Raw genomic sequence first — 14,070 nt, 5'->3', positions numbered from 1 at the left:
AGGATACACAAACATTCAGACAGCAGCAGATCCCTCCTCAAGTTGGTTAATCTTCTCTGTGTCTCATAGTCCCACCCCTGAGGCTTTGCTTGTGATATTTCTGTGTTTCCTGTTAAAGTAAAATTAAAAGAAAAAAAAAAGCAAGGTCATGATTTTCATGCAAATTTAAAATACATACATGTAAAAGATTTTACTTAACTTATTGATTAATGAGGAAACCAGTAAGATATTATAATTAGTTCAAAGGACATTTGTAAGGGGATAAGGTTTCCCGTGTGCCCATTTAATGACTGTTCCTAAGATGGTCATTGTATTAGTCTGTTCTTGTGCTCCTATAAAGAAATTCCTGCAACTGGGTAATTTAAAAAGAAAAGAGGTGTAATTGGCTCACAGTTCCATGGGCTGTGCAGGAAGCATGATGGCTTCTTGGAAGACCTCAGGAAACTTTCAATATGTTGGAAGGAAAAGGGGAAGTATGCATGTCTTATATGGCTGGAGCAGGAGCAAGAGTGGAAGGTGGCAGTGCTACACACTTTTAAACAGCCAGATCTCGTCAGAACTTACCCACTATCACAAGAACTGCATCAAGGGATGGTGCCAAACCGTTCCTGAAGGACCACCCCCATGACCCAATCACCTCCTACCAGGCCCCACCTCCAACATTGGGGATTACAATTTGGCATGAAATTTGGGCAGGGACATAGACCCAAACCATATCAGTCATAAAATGTAATTTTGGGGTATATGTTCTGCCAGACAAAAAAATTATTTACTTGTCTATAAGCAAAATTGCAAGTTACCTCTCAACAGAGTTGTAGTATCTTAGACATCAGCCAAGCCTCGAATCACACGGAAAGAATACCCATTAATCTATTTTGCTTATTTCCATATGTTGGATCATTTTAATGTCATTTACTACCTTGTAATCATACATAATCTCCAACAATGATTCTTGATCCCTCAACACCATTATTATGTATGGCTTGGTTATTTACAAATATACAGCAAGAGTTTTAATTAGCCAGATAGGCCTTCCTAAGCTTGCTCAGGAAATCCAGAGCCTAACAGTGTTAAATAACTACCAATGCCAAAGAATGAACTTCTGTTTGGAAATTTTCAAAATGAATCTTGAATTACAATCTTGAAAAGTTCTATTATTTGTTTTCTATCACAAATGTAGAAAACCAAGACAAAGACACTTTTTCCAATAGATTTTACATGCAGTTCTTATAAATGTAGGTGAATTTTACTTTTTTGTGAGGTCTCCAAAATTTGCAGAGGTTCCCAGCCTGACAGGTAGCAGACTGACTTACTGCCTGTGAGACTAGGAGCCTGGATGACAGGTACAATGTCAATTTTCTTGGGAGGGTTTTGGAGGCATTAGTCTCACATAGAATATTAATCACTATTCCTCAGTAGTGGCCTTATTGTACCTGATTAAATGAAAACCACTCTCAGATATCACAGTCTAAATAAGGCCCTAGTGCTGGTGTCCCTGGCTGCCTTCATCACCCATCATCTATCTGACGGTCCAGATAAAAGACAAACTGGGTCAGGCCCAATGTCTGTCCCCACATTGATCCCTGCCTGAAGGAAGGGATGTTTTGTAGCAGAAGTTTATGATTTTGCCTTTTTTGAAGACTTAGGAGGGAAGTGTTTTCAGATACATAGGCAGAGGAGGAGCTGCTGAACCACAAATCAACAGCAACTGAGAACTTTCGTATCTGCTAGTAAGGCACAGTCCTTTCTTGGAATTGGAAGGTGAGGCTGTCTGCAGTGTATAGGTAACACGAGGTAAGTGTTTTCCAAGTCTGCCACCTCTGTCTCTCCCTTTAGAGCCTTCAGTTCTATTTATGTATCTGGACACCTATGATGTGAAATTATATAATACATGAGCTTAAGGAGACCAAACCATGATCCTGAGACTGACATCAAGAGTATTACCATTACCATCACTATTGCTGACACCACTACTACTGGCTGACACTTGCTGATCACTTACTGTATGCTGAGTACCCTTCTAACCCCTTTATAGATACTACAGGCACACCTCAGAGATACTGCAAGTTCAATGCCAGCCACTGCAATAAAGCAAATGTAACTATAAAAAGAGCCACATGAATTTTTTGGTTTCTCAGTGCATATAAAAGTTATGTTTATACTACACTGTAGTCTATTACATGTGCAATAGCATTATGTCTAGGAAACAATGTATATGCTTTAATTTAAAAATACTTTATTGCCAAAAGATGCTAACAATCCTCTGAGCCTTCAGTGAGTCATAATCTTTCTGCTGGTGGAGGGACTTGCCTCAGTATTGATGGCTGCTGATTGGTCAAGATGGTGATTGCTGAAGGCTGGGGTGGCTGTAGCAATTTCCTAAAATAAAATAACAATGACATTTGTCACATAGAATGACTCTTCCTCTCACAAAATGTTTCTCTGTAGCATGTGTGATGCTGTTTGATAGGATTTTAAGTGTAGTAGAAATTCCTTCAAACTTGGAATCGATCTTCTCAAACCCTGCGGCTGTTTTATCAAGTTTATTTAATTATTCTAAATCCTTTGTTGTCATTTCAATAATGTTCACAGCATCTTCACCAAAAGTAGTTTCTTTTTTTTTTTTAAGATGAAGAAGGAGATTTTATTTATTTTTTATTTCAATAGGTTTTGGGGGGTCAGGTAGTGTTTGGTTACATGGATAGGTTCCGTAGTCGTGATTTCTGAGATTTTGGTGCCATCACCTGAGCAGTGTACACTGTGCCCAGTGTGTAGTCTTTTATTCCTCACCCCCTCCCACCCTTTCCCGAAGTCCCCAAAGTCCATTGTATCATTCTTATGCCTTTTCATTCTCATAGTGTAGTTTTCATCTCAAGAAATCAGTTTATTTGCTCATCCATAAGAAGCAACTCCTCATCCATTCAAGTTTTATCATGAGATTGCAGTAATTCAGTCACATCTTCAGCCTACATTCTTTTTTGTTGTTAGAGACAGGGTCTCACTCTGTCACCCAGGCTTGAGTACAGTCATGTGATCATAGCTCACTGCAGCCTTGAACTCCTGGGTTCAAGTGATGCTCACACCTCAGCCTTCCAAGCAGCTGGTACTATAGGCACACACCACCATGCCTGATTAATTATTTTTTGTAAAGACAGGATCTCACTGTGTTGCCCAGTGTGGTTTCAAACTCCTAGTTTCAAGTGATCCTCCCACCTTGGCCTCCCAAATTGCTAGGATTACAGGCATGAGCTAAAACACCTGGCCTCCACTTCTAATTCTACTTCTCTTGCTACCTCCACCATATCTGTAGTGATTCCCTCCAATGAAGTCTTGAACCCCTCCAAGTCATCTATGAGGGTTGGAATCAACTTCTTCCAAACTCGTTAATATTAATATTTTTATCTCCTCTCATAAATCATGAATGTTGTTAATGGCATCTAGAATGGTGAATCCTTCCCAGAAAGTTTTCAATTTACTTTGCCCAGGTCCATCAGAGGAACTATTTATGGCAACTATAGCCTTACAAAATGTATTTCTTAAATAATAAGGCTCAAAAGTCAGAATTATCCTTGATCCATGGGCTGCAGAAGGGATGTTGTATTAGCAGGCATGAAATCTCCTTGTACACCTCCATAAGAGATTTGGGTGAACAAATGCATTGTCAATGAGCAGTAATACCTTGAAAGGAATTTTTTTTCTAAACAGTAGGTATCAACAGTGGGCTTAAAATATTCAGTAAGCCATACTGTAAACAGATGTGCTGTCATCAGGCTTTATTGTTCCATTTATAGAGCACAGGAAGAATAGATTTAACATAATTCTTAAAAGCTCTAGGGTTTTTTGGAATGGTAAGTGAGCATTGACTTCAACTTAGTCATCAGCTGCATCAGCCCCTAATGAGAGAGTCGGCCTGCCCATTGAAGCTTTGGAGCCAGGCATTGACCTCTCCACTCAAGCAATGAAAGTCCTGAATGTATAATCTTCCTACAAAAGTCTGTTTTGTCTCCATCGAAAATCTGTTGTTCATTGTAGCCATCTTCATCAGTGATCTTAACTAGATCCTCTGGATGACTTGCTGCAGCTTCTCCATCAGCACTTGCTGGTTCACCTTCCACTTTTATGTAATGGGGACAAGTAATTTCCTTAAACCTCATGAACCAACATCTGCTAGCTTCAAACTTATTTCTTGCAGCTTCCTCACCTCTGTCCGCCTATATAAAATTGTGGGGTCTTTGCTCTGAATTAGACTGTGGCTTAAGGGAAAGTTGTGGCTGGCTTAATCTTCTATCCAGACCCATAAAACTTTCCTTATATCAACAGTAAGGCTGTTTAGCTTTCTTATCATTCATGTATTCACTAGAGTAGCACTTTTAATTTCCTTCAATGACTTTACTTTGGCATTCAAATTTGGCCAATTGTTTGGTGCAAGAGGTCTAGCTTTTGGTCTATCTCAGCTTTTCACATACCTTCCCCACTAAACTTAATCGTGTATAGCTTTTGGTTTAAGGTGAGAAGTGTGCGACTCTGCCTTTCATTTGAACACTTAGAGGCCACTGTAAGGTTTTTTTTTTATTATTATTATTATACTTTAAGTTCTAGGGTACATGTGCATAACGTGCAGGTTTGTTACATATGTATACTTGTGCCATGTTGGTGTGCTGCAACCATCAACTCGTCAGCACCCATCAACTCGTCATTTACATCAGGTATAACTCCCAATGCAATCCCTTCCCCCTCCCCCCTCCCCATGATAGGCCCCGGTGTGTGATGTTCCCCTTCCCGAGTTCAAGTGATCTCATTGTTCAGTTCCCACCTATAAGTGAGAACATGCAGTGTTTGGTTTTCTGTTCTTGCGATAGTTTGCTGAGAATGATGGTTTCCAGCTGCATCCATGTCCCTACAAAGGACACAAACTCATCCTTTTTTATGGCTGCAATTCAATATTGTTGTGTCAGGGAATAGGGAAGCCTGAGGCAAGGTTGAGAGACAAGGGAACAGCTGCATGGTGGAGCAGTCAGAACACACAATGATCAATTAAGTTCATCTTCTTATAAGGTGCAGTTTGTGGCACCCCAAAACAATTACAATAGGGACATCATAGATCACTGATCCCAAATCATCAGGACAGACAATAATGAAAATGTTTGAAATACTGTGAGAATTGTCAAAAAGTGACACAGACACAAAAAGTGAACACGTGTTGTTGGGAAAATGGCACCAACAGACTTGCTTGATGCAGGGTTTCTTCTATTTGTAGAAAGCACGTCATCCACAAACTGCAATGAAGTGAGGTACAATAAAATGAAGTGCACCTGTACATCCTTCCTCATTCCTCATCCACATATCTGGCCCAGATGGAACATGAAACTCTCGCTGATGAGAGAAGTAGCTGTGGGCTTTCTCCGAAGGTCATTTTAGACATTACCTGAGACTGTTCCTCGGGTACTTTTCATTTGCCGGGTCTCTCTGACTCTGCAGCTGCCTTCAACCCACTCCCTTTTACTTTACCCTTTCCTACCTCAGATCCTTTGGCAGAAGTATTTAACTTTTGTCATCAATTTATAAACACCAAGACAAAAAAAAGTGTTACCTTTAAAGACAGTCATGGGAAATTAAGGTGTGCAAACAGGCCTTTGAATCCTATGAGGAGCAGACAGACAGTTGAAACAGGAAGAGCTGAGCAGCTTATAAGGCCACCTCTGCCTAAAAGCATGTCCCAGTCTCACCAGCAGGAGCCGATTGCCTACTCTTACAGAATTTCCAATTTATATCAAAACAACTGTTTTATCACTAAAGAGGAGGGTGTTATCCCTTAAAATGAAACAAAACAAGCTTTAATGCATTTAAATATACAGGGGATTTCTCCCTGGGGGACACTGTCAGCACAAGATTACTAACTTTATCTGAGTTGTTTAAGAGTAAACGGTATCTTCCTGTTAGCCCAATGACGCCTGCTTTGTTCCATGAGCTCCAGTAGTAGATTCTCAGGTTAGCATATCAGCACTGGATGTCTCCCATTACTATACAAAACGCAGTGTCAGTGGAAAAGTGTATGAGTCTGATTCTGCCACTGGTAATATCTATGGCTTTAAAGGGGAAAAATGTTACTAAGCACCAGTATCTTTAGGCCTTACCCAATGAGTACAAATTCCCAGACTCTCTCAAATCATGAGCCCTGGCCCACCTACCCACAGTACTTCTCAGATGTTGGTCAGAACATAGTTACAAACCTACAGGGTGGTATGTTGGTCAGAACATATTTATAAACCTACAAAGTGGTGCAGAGAACAATGATCCTCAAAGAGAGACCACAAGGGACAGAACAGTCCTAGGACTTCTCTTGAGGAGTCCGACATGAGGGAGCAATATTAGTACAAGCCCTCTTCTCCCAGTGCCGTTGAGGCCCTATGGTCATGTGAGTAATGTGCAGACAGTTACAGATACCAGCTTTATGTATTACTCGGCACAGAACAGCCAACAAAGCATGAAGCAAGGAAGCAGGTATTTTTCTTCCATAGGTTTCTGCTACTCTCTCCACACCCCAGATTCCTTCCATACTTGTTTACACAGTCTTTTTAGCCCCACCCCTCTAAAATCCAGGATTTGCTTATACACTCCTGAATTCTTAGCCATTCCATAATACTAATTGTGGAAGCAAAATATGCTTAGGAGAACAGAAACTGGGGAAATAATTAAGAGGTTGCCATCGCCACCAGATAGCATTCAGTAACTTACCCTCTCTCTAGAATTTATAATTAGGCTTGTGCGATTTCTGCTATTATCTTAATTTCCTCATTTTGTTTTCAATTTAACACCCTTTCTTCTTCTGTTTCCCGTAATCCCTTATATCTTCAAGAAATAAGCTACAAGATGATTTATTGTAAATTCACTGGTTCATTTAAAAAAAAAATGCATCCTGCCTCAGCCACAGCCATTTCCTGCCTTACCTCCTTCCCATTCTGTCTTACCCATCACTTAAAGCTGTGGTCAAATCACAGGCTAGAAAGGTTATGCTACAAGGCCCAGGTCTCCATCTTTGCATCTGCTAAAGTATTCAGAAGAAATCTGAAAGAGACAGACAGTGCCAAGAAGAAATATCACCATGGAGACTGCTTTCAACTGTGCTCTGTCTCCTCCTTTGGTCCTTCTTCCAGTTGGTGCTGGCCCAGAGATGAGGCAGAAGAGTATTCCTCTGAGTCTCCAAACCCACACCAGTGCCTTATTCGGAGGTGCAATCATTATCATTCTTGACTCTGACATGAGCTAAACAAAATAAAGTTTGCTGTGAATTGGAACAGGTGCTTATGTGTGTTGCTACTTTTCTAAACCCTAACAATGAAGTTCTGAAAACTTATGTAGCTAATAAACAGTGGAGCAGACTCCGTGTTTTTAAATTGTTCGTTATGAGGAAAGATAATTTGAAAATAGTATTTAAATGACACATTTCTAAGCTGAGAAATATTATAAATGACTATCTGAAAATATAAAGAGGCATCAGCAGTTCTCTTTTTTATTGTTATATATTCTTTTTTTTCATATATATATATATATATACTTTAAGTTCTAGGGTACATGCCCACAACATGCAGGTTTGTTACATAGGTATACATGTGCCATGTTGGTATGCTGCACCCATCAACTAGTCATTTACATTAGGTATTTCTCCTAGAGCTATCCCTCCCCCAACCCCCACCCCACGACAGGCCCCAGTGTGTGATGTTCCCCACCCTGTGTCCAAGTGTTCTCATTGTTCAGTTCCCACCTATGAGTGAGAACATGCAGTGTTTGGTTTTCTGTCCTTGAGATAGTTTCCTCAGAATTATGGTTTCTAGCTTCACCCGTGTCCCTACAAAGGACACAAACTCATCCTTTTTTATGGCTGCATAGTATTCCATGGCATGTATGTGCCACATTTTCTTAATCCAGTCTATCATTGATGCACATTTGGGTTGGTTCCAAGTCTTTCCTATTGTGAATAGTGCCACAATAAACATACGTGTGCATATGTCTTTATAGTAGCATGATTTATAATCCTTTGGGTATATATACCCAGTAATGGGATTGCTGGGTCAAATGGTATTTCTAGTTCTAGATCCTTGAGGAATCACCACACTGTCTTCCACAATGGTTGAACTAGTTTACAATCCCACCAACAGTGTAAAAGCATTCCTATTTCTCCATATCCTCTCCAGCACCTGTTGTTTCCTGATTTTTTAAATGATCACCATTTTAACTGACATGAGATGGTATCTCATTGTGGTTTTGATTTGCATTTCTCTGATGACCAGTGATGATGAGCATTTTTTTCATGTGTCTGTTGGGTGCATAAATGTTTTCTTTTGAGAAATGTCTGTTCATATCCTTTGCCCACATTTTTATCGGGTTGATTTTTTTTTTGTAAGTTTGTTTAAGTTCTTTGTAGGTTCTGGATATTAGCCCTTTGTCAGACGAGTAGATTGCAAAAATTTTCTCCCATTCTGTAGGTTGCCTGTTCACTCTGATGGTAGTTTCTTTTGCCATGCAGAAGCTTTTTAGCTTAATTAGATCCCATTTGTCTATTTTGGCTTTTGTTGCCATTGCCTTTGGTGTTTTAGACATGAAGTCCTTGCTTATGCCTATGTCCTGAATGGTATTGCCTAGGTTTTCTTCTAGGGTTTTTATGGTTTTATGTCTTACATTTAAGTCTTTAATCTATCTTGAATTGATTTTTGTATAAAGGGAAAGGAAGGGATCTAGTTTCAGCTTTCTACATATGGCTAGACAGTTTTCCCAGCACCATTTATTAACTAGGGAATCCTTTCCCCATTTCTTGTTTTTGTCAGGTTTGCTAAAGATCAGATGGTTGTAGATGTGTGGTGTTATTTCTGAGGCCTCTGTTCTGTTCCATTGGTCTATATCTCTGTTTTGGTACCCATGCTGTTTTGGTTACTGAAGCCTTGTAGTGTAGTTTGAAGTCAGGTAGCGTGATGCCACCAGCTTTGTTCTTTTGGCTTAGGATTGTCTTGGCAAAGCAGGCTCTTTTTTAGTTCCACATGGACTTTAAAGTAGTTTTTACCAATTTTGTGAAGAAAGTCACTGGTAGCTTGATGGGGATGGCATTGAATCCATAAATTACCTTGCGCAGTATGGCCATTTTCATGATATAGATTCTTCCTATCCATGAGCATGGAATGTTCTTCCATTTGTTTGTGTCTTCTTTTATTTCATGGAGCAGTGGTTTGTAGTTCTCCTTGAAGGGGTCCTTCACATACATTTTTAATTGTATTCCTAGGTATTTTATTCTCTTTGAAGCTATTGTGAAGGGGAGTTCACTCATGATTTGGCTCTCTGTTTCTCTGTGATTGGTGTATAGGAATGCTTGTGATTTTTGCACATTGATTTGGTATCCTGAGACTTTGCTGAAGTAGCTTATCAGCTTAAGGAGATTTTGGGCTGAGATGATGGGGTTTTCTAAATATACAATCGTGTCATCTGCAAACAGGGACAATTTGACTTCCTCTTTTCCTGACTGAATACCCTTATTTCTTTCTCTTGCCTGACTGCCCTGGCCAGGACTTTCAACACTATGTTGAATAGGAGTGGTGAGAGAGGGCATCCCTGTCTTGTGCCGGTTTTCAAAGGGAATGCTTCCAGTTTTTGCCTATTCAGTATGATATTGGCTGTGAGTTTGTCATAAATAGTTCTTATTATTTTGAGATATGTTCCATCAATACCTAGTTAATTGAGAGTTTTTAGCATGAAGGGCTGTTGAATTTCGTCAAAGGCCTTATCTGCTCTACTAATTGTGGTTTTTGACCTTGGTTCTATTTATGTGATGGATTATGCTTATTGATTTGCATATGTTGAACCAGCCTTGCATCCCAGGGATGAAGCCAACTTGATCTTGGTGGATAAGCTGTTTGGTGTGCTGCTGGATTTGGTTTGCCAGTATTTTATTGAGGATTTTCACCTCGATGTTCATCAGGGATATTGGTCTAAAATTCTCTTTTTTCCATTGTGTCTCTGCCTGGCTATGGTATCAGGATGATGCTGGCCTGTCTTTTTCTATTGATTGGAATAGTTTCAGAAGGAATGGTACCAGCTCTTCTTTGTACCTCTGGTAGAATTCGACTGGGAATCCATCTGGTCCTGGACTTTCTTTGGTTGGTAGGCTCTTAATTATTGCCTCAATTTCAGAGCCAGTTATTGGCCTATTCAGGGATTCAATTTCTTCCTGGTTTCGTCTTGGGAGGGTGTATGTGTCCAGGAATTTATCCATTTCTTCTAGACGTTCTAGTTTATTTGCATAGAGGTGTTTATAGTATTCTCTGATGATAGTTTGTATTTCTGTGGGATTAGTGGTGATATCCCTTTTATCATTTTTTATTGTGTCTATTTGATTCTTCTCTCTTTTCTTCTTTATTAGTCTTGCTAGCAGTCTATCAATTTTGTTGATCTCTTCAAAATGCCGGCTCCTGGATTCATTGATTTTTTGAAGGGTTTTTTGTGTCTCTGTCTCCTTCAGTTCTGCTCTGATCTTACTTATTTCTTGCCTTCCGCTGGCTTTTGAATTTGTTTGCTCTTGCTTCTCTAGTTCTTTAAATTGTGGTGTTAAGGGGTCTATTTTAGATCTTTCCTGCTTTGTCTTGTGGGCAGTTAGTGCTATAAATTTCCCTCTACACGCTGCTTTAAACGTGTCCCAGAGATTCTGGTATATTGTGTCTTTGTTCTCATTGGTTTCAAAGAACATCTTTACTTCTGCCTTCATTTCGTTATTTACCCAGTAGTCATTCAGGAGCATGTTGTTCAGTTTCCATGTAGTTGTGTGGTTTTGAGTGAGTTTCTTAATCCTGATTTCTAATTTGATTGCACTGTGGTCTGAGAGACAGTTTGTTGTGATTTCTGTTCTTTTGCATTTGCTGAGGAGTGCTTTACTTCCAGCTATGTGGTCAGTTCTGGAAAAAGTGTGATGTGGTGCTGAGAAGAATGTATATTCCGTTGATTTGAGGTGGAGAGTTCTGTAGATGTCTGTTAGGTGTGCTTGATGCAGGGCTGAGTTCAAGTCCTGAATATGCTTGTTAACCTTCTGTCTCATCGATCTGTCTAATATTGACAGTGGGGTGTTAATGTCTCCCATTATTATTGTGTGGGAGTCTAAGTCTCTTTGTAAATCTCTATGGACTTGCTTTATGAATCTGGGTGCTCCTGTATTCGTTGCATATATATTTAGGATAGTTAGCTCTTCTTGTTGAATTGATCCCTTTACCATTATGTAATGGCCTTTTTTGTCTCTTTTGATCTTTGTTGGTTTAAAGTCGTTTTTATCAGAGACTAGGATTGCAACCCCGGTTTTTCTGTTTTTGTTTTTGTTTTTGTTTTGTTTTGTTTTGTTTGCTTTCCATTTTTTTGGTAGATCTTCCTCCATCCCTTCACTTTGAGCCTATGTGTGTCTCTGCACGTGAGATGGGTCTGCCGAATACAGCACACTGATGGGTCTTGACTCTTTATCCAATTTGCCAGTCCGTGTCTTTTAATTGGGGCATTTAGGCCATTTATATTTAAGGTTAATATTGTTATGTGTGAATTTGATCCTGTCATTATGATGTTAGCTAGTTATTTTGCCTGTTAGTTGATGCAGTTTCTTCCTAGCATTGATGGTCTTTACAATTTGGCATGTTTTTGCAGCGGCTGGTACCGGTTGTTCCTTTCCATGTTTATTGCTTCCTTCAGGAGCTCTTGTAAGGAAGGCCTGGTGGTGACAAAATCTCTCAGCATTTGCTTGTCTGTAAGTGATTTTATTTCTCCTTCATTGATGAAGCTTAGTTTGGCTTGATATGAAATTCTGGGTTGAAAATTCTTTTATTTAAGAATGTTCAATATTGGCCCCTACTCTCTTCTGGCTTGTAGGGTTTCTGCCGAGAGAGCCGCCATTAGTCTGATGGGCTTCCCTTTGTGGGTAACCCGACCTTTCTCGCTGGCTGCCCTTAACATTTTTTCCTTCATTTCAACCTTTGTGAATCTGACAGTTATGTGTCTTGGAGTTGCTCTTCTCAAGGAGTAACTTTGTGGTGTTCTCTGTATTTCCTGAATTTGAATATTGGCCTGCCTTGCTAGGTTGGGTAAGTTCTCCTGGATTATATCCTAGAGATGTTTTCTAGCTTTGTTCCATTCTCTCCATCACTTTCAGGTACACCAATCAAATGTAGATTTGCTCTTTTCACATAGTCCCATATTTTCTTGGAGGCTTTGTTCATTTCTTTTTACTCTTTTTTCTCTAAACTTCTCTTCTCACTTCATTTCATTAATTTGGTCTTCAATCACTGATACTCTATCTTCCACTTGGTCAAATCGGCCACTGAAGCTTGTGCATGCATCACGTAGTTCTCATGCCATGGTTTTCAGCTCTGTCTGGTAATTTAAGGTCTTCTCTACACTGTTTATTCTAGTTAGCCATTTGTCTAATCTTTTTTCAAGGTTTTTAGCTTCCTTGCAATGGATTCAAGCATCCTCCTTTAGCTCAGAGAAGTGTGTTATTACCGACCTTCTGAAGCCTACTTCTGTTGACTTGTCAACGTCATTCTCCATCCAGCTTTGTTCCATTGCTGGCAAGGATCTGCAATCCTTTGGAGGAGAATAGGCACTCTGTTTTTTAGAATTTTCAGTTTTTATGCCCTTGTTTCTCCCCATCTTTGTGGTTTTATCTAACTTTGGTCTTTGATGATGGTGACTTAATAGATGGGGTTTTGGTGTGGATGTCCTTTTTGTTGATGTTGAAGCTATTCCATTCTGTTTGTTAGTTTTCCTTCTAACAGTCATGTCCCTCAGCTGCAGGTCTGTTGGAGTTGGCTGGAGGTCCACTACAGGCCCTGTTTTCCTGGGTATCACCAGCAGAGGCAGCAGAACAGCAAATATTGCAGAACACCAGATATTGCTGCCTGATCCTTCCTCTGGAAGCTTCGTCTCATAGGGGCACCTCAGTGAATGAGGTGTCAGTAAGCCTCTACTGGGAGATGTCTCCCAGTTAGGCTACATGGGGTCAGGGAACCACTTGAGGAGGCAGTCAGTCCATTCTCAGAGCTCAAACACTGTTCTGGGAGAACCACTGCTCTCTTCAGAGCTGTCAGATAGAGACGTTTAAGTCTGCAGGAGTTTCTGCTGCCTTTTGTTCAGCTATGCCCTGCCCCCAGAGGTGGAGTCTATAGAGGCAGGCAGGCCTCATTGAGCTGCAGTGGGATCCACCCAGTTCAATCTTCTGGGCCACTTTATTTACCAACTCAAGCCTCAGCAATGATGGACACCCCTCCCCCAGCCAGGCTGCCACCTCACAGTTTGATTTCAGACTGCTGCATTAGCAGTGAGCAAGGCTCCATCAGCATGGGACCTGCTGAGCCAGTCACAGGATATAATCTCCTAGTGTGCCGTTTGCTAAGACCATTGGAAAAGCACAGTGTTTGGGTGGCAGTGTCCCGATTTTCCCAGTACAGTCTGTCACGGTTTCCCTTGGCTAAGAAAGAGAATTACCCCAACCTCTTGTGCTTCTCAGGTGAGGCAAGGCCCTGCCCTGCTTCGGCTCGCCCTCCGTGGGCTGCACCCACTGTCCAACCAGTCCCAGTGAGATGAACCAGGTACTTAAGTTGGAAATGCAGAAATCACCCATCTTCTACATCGATCACACTGGGAGCTGCAGACTGGAGCTGTTCCTATTCAGCTAGCTTGGAACCAGTCTTCAGCAGTTCTCTTATCCTTTATAAGCACAACAGATTTGCAATTAGTGGGAGACCAATGACTTACAGATAAATATAGTAACCCAGAAGACAATGTCAATGGATAATTATTTATTGTATTAGAATAAAATTGCTAAATGGCTACCCAGGTCCCCATTTAGCAATTTTATTCTAATACAATAAATAACAACAAAAAGGGAAAAATCAACCTCTGCAAAATCCACGCAATCAACAGGAAGAAGAGAGGAGTTAGCAATGTGACCAAAGTTTGATCTAAAACTACTGACAGGCTATTTCCATAGTACATTATAGACCTATACATAGATTCAATTAGCAAAACACATAGATTCAATTAGTAATTTTAAAA

General features: G+C 40.3%; 1 protein-coding gene across 1 annotated transcript in view; it reads left to right on the top strand.

The window, feature by feature from the left end:
• The first annotated feature begins 1,669 nt into the window (after positions 1–1,669).
• The window catches only part of LOC100428304 (GTPase IMAP family member 1-like), a 35,475-nt gene continuing 23,074 nt past the window's right edge, over positions 1,670–14,070 (top strand). Inside the window, exon 1 of the mRNA XM_015135220.3 lies at positions 1,670–1,794. The gene's annotated coding sequence lies outside the window, so the exon portion shown is untranslated. The remainder of the gene's footprint in view (positions 1,795–14,070) is intronic.

The sequence above is a fragment of the Macaca mulatta genome, chromosome 3 (genome assembly GCF_049350105.2).
Source record: "Macaca mulatta isolate MMU2019108-1 chromosome 3, T2T-MMU8v2.0, whole genome shotgun sequence".
NCBI classification, from domain to species: Eukaryota; Metazoa; Chordata; class Mammalia; order Primates; family Cercopithecidae; genus Macaca; species Macaca mulatta.
Note: the sequence above shows the minus strand (reverse complement) of the source record. Positions and strands in the feature narration are given on the sequence as shown.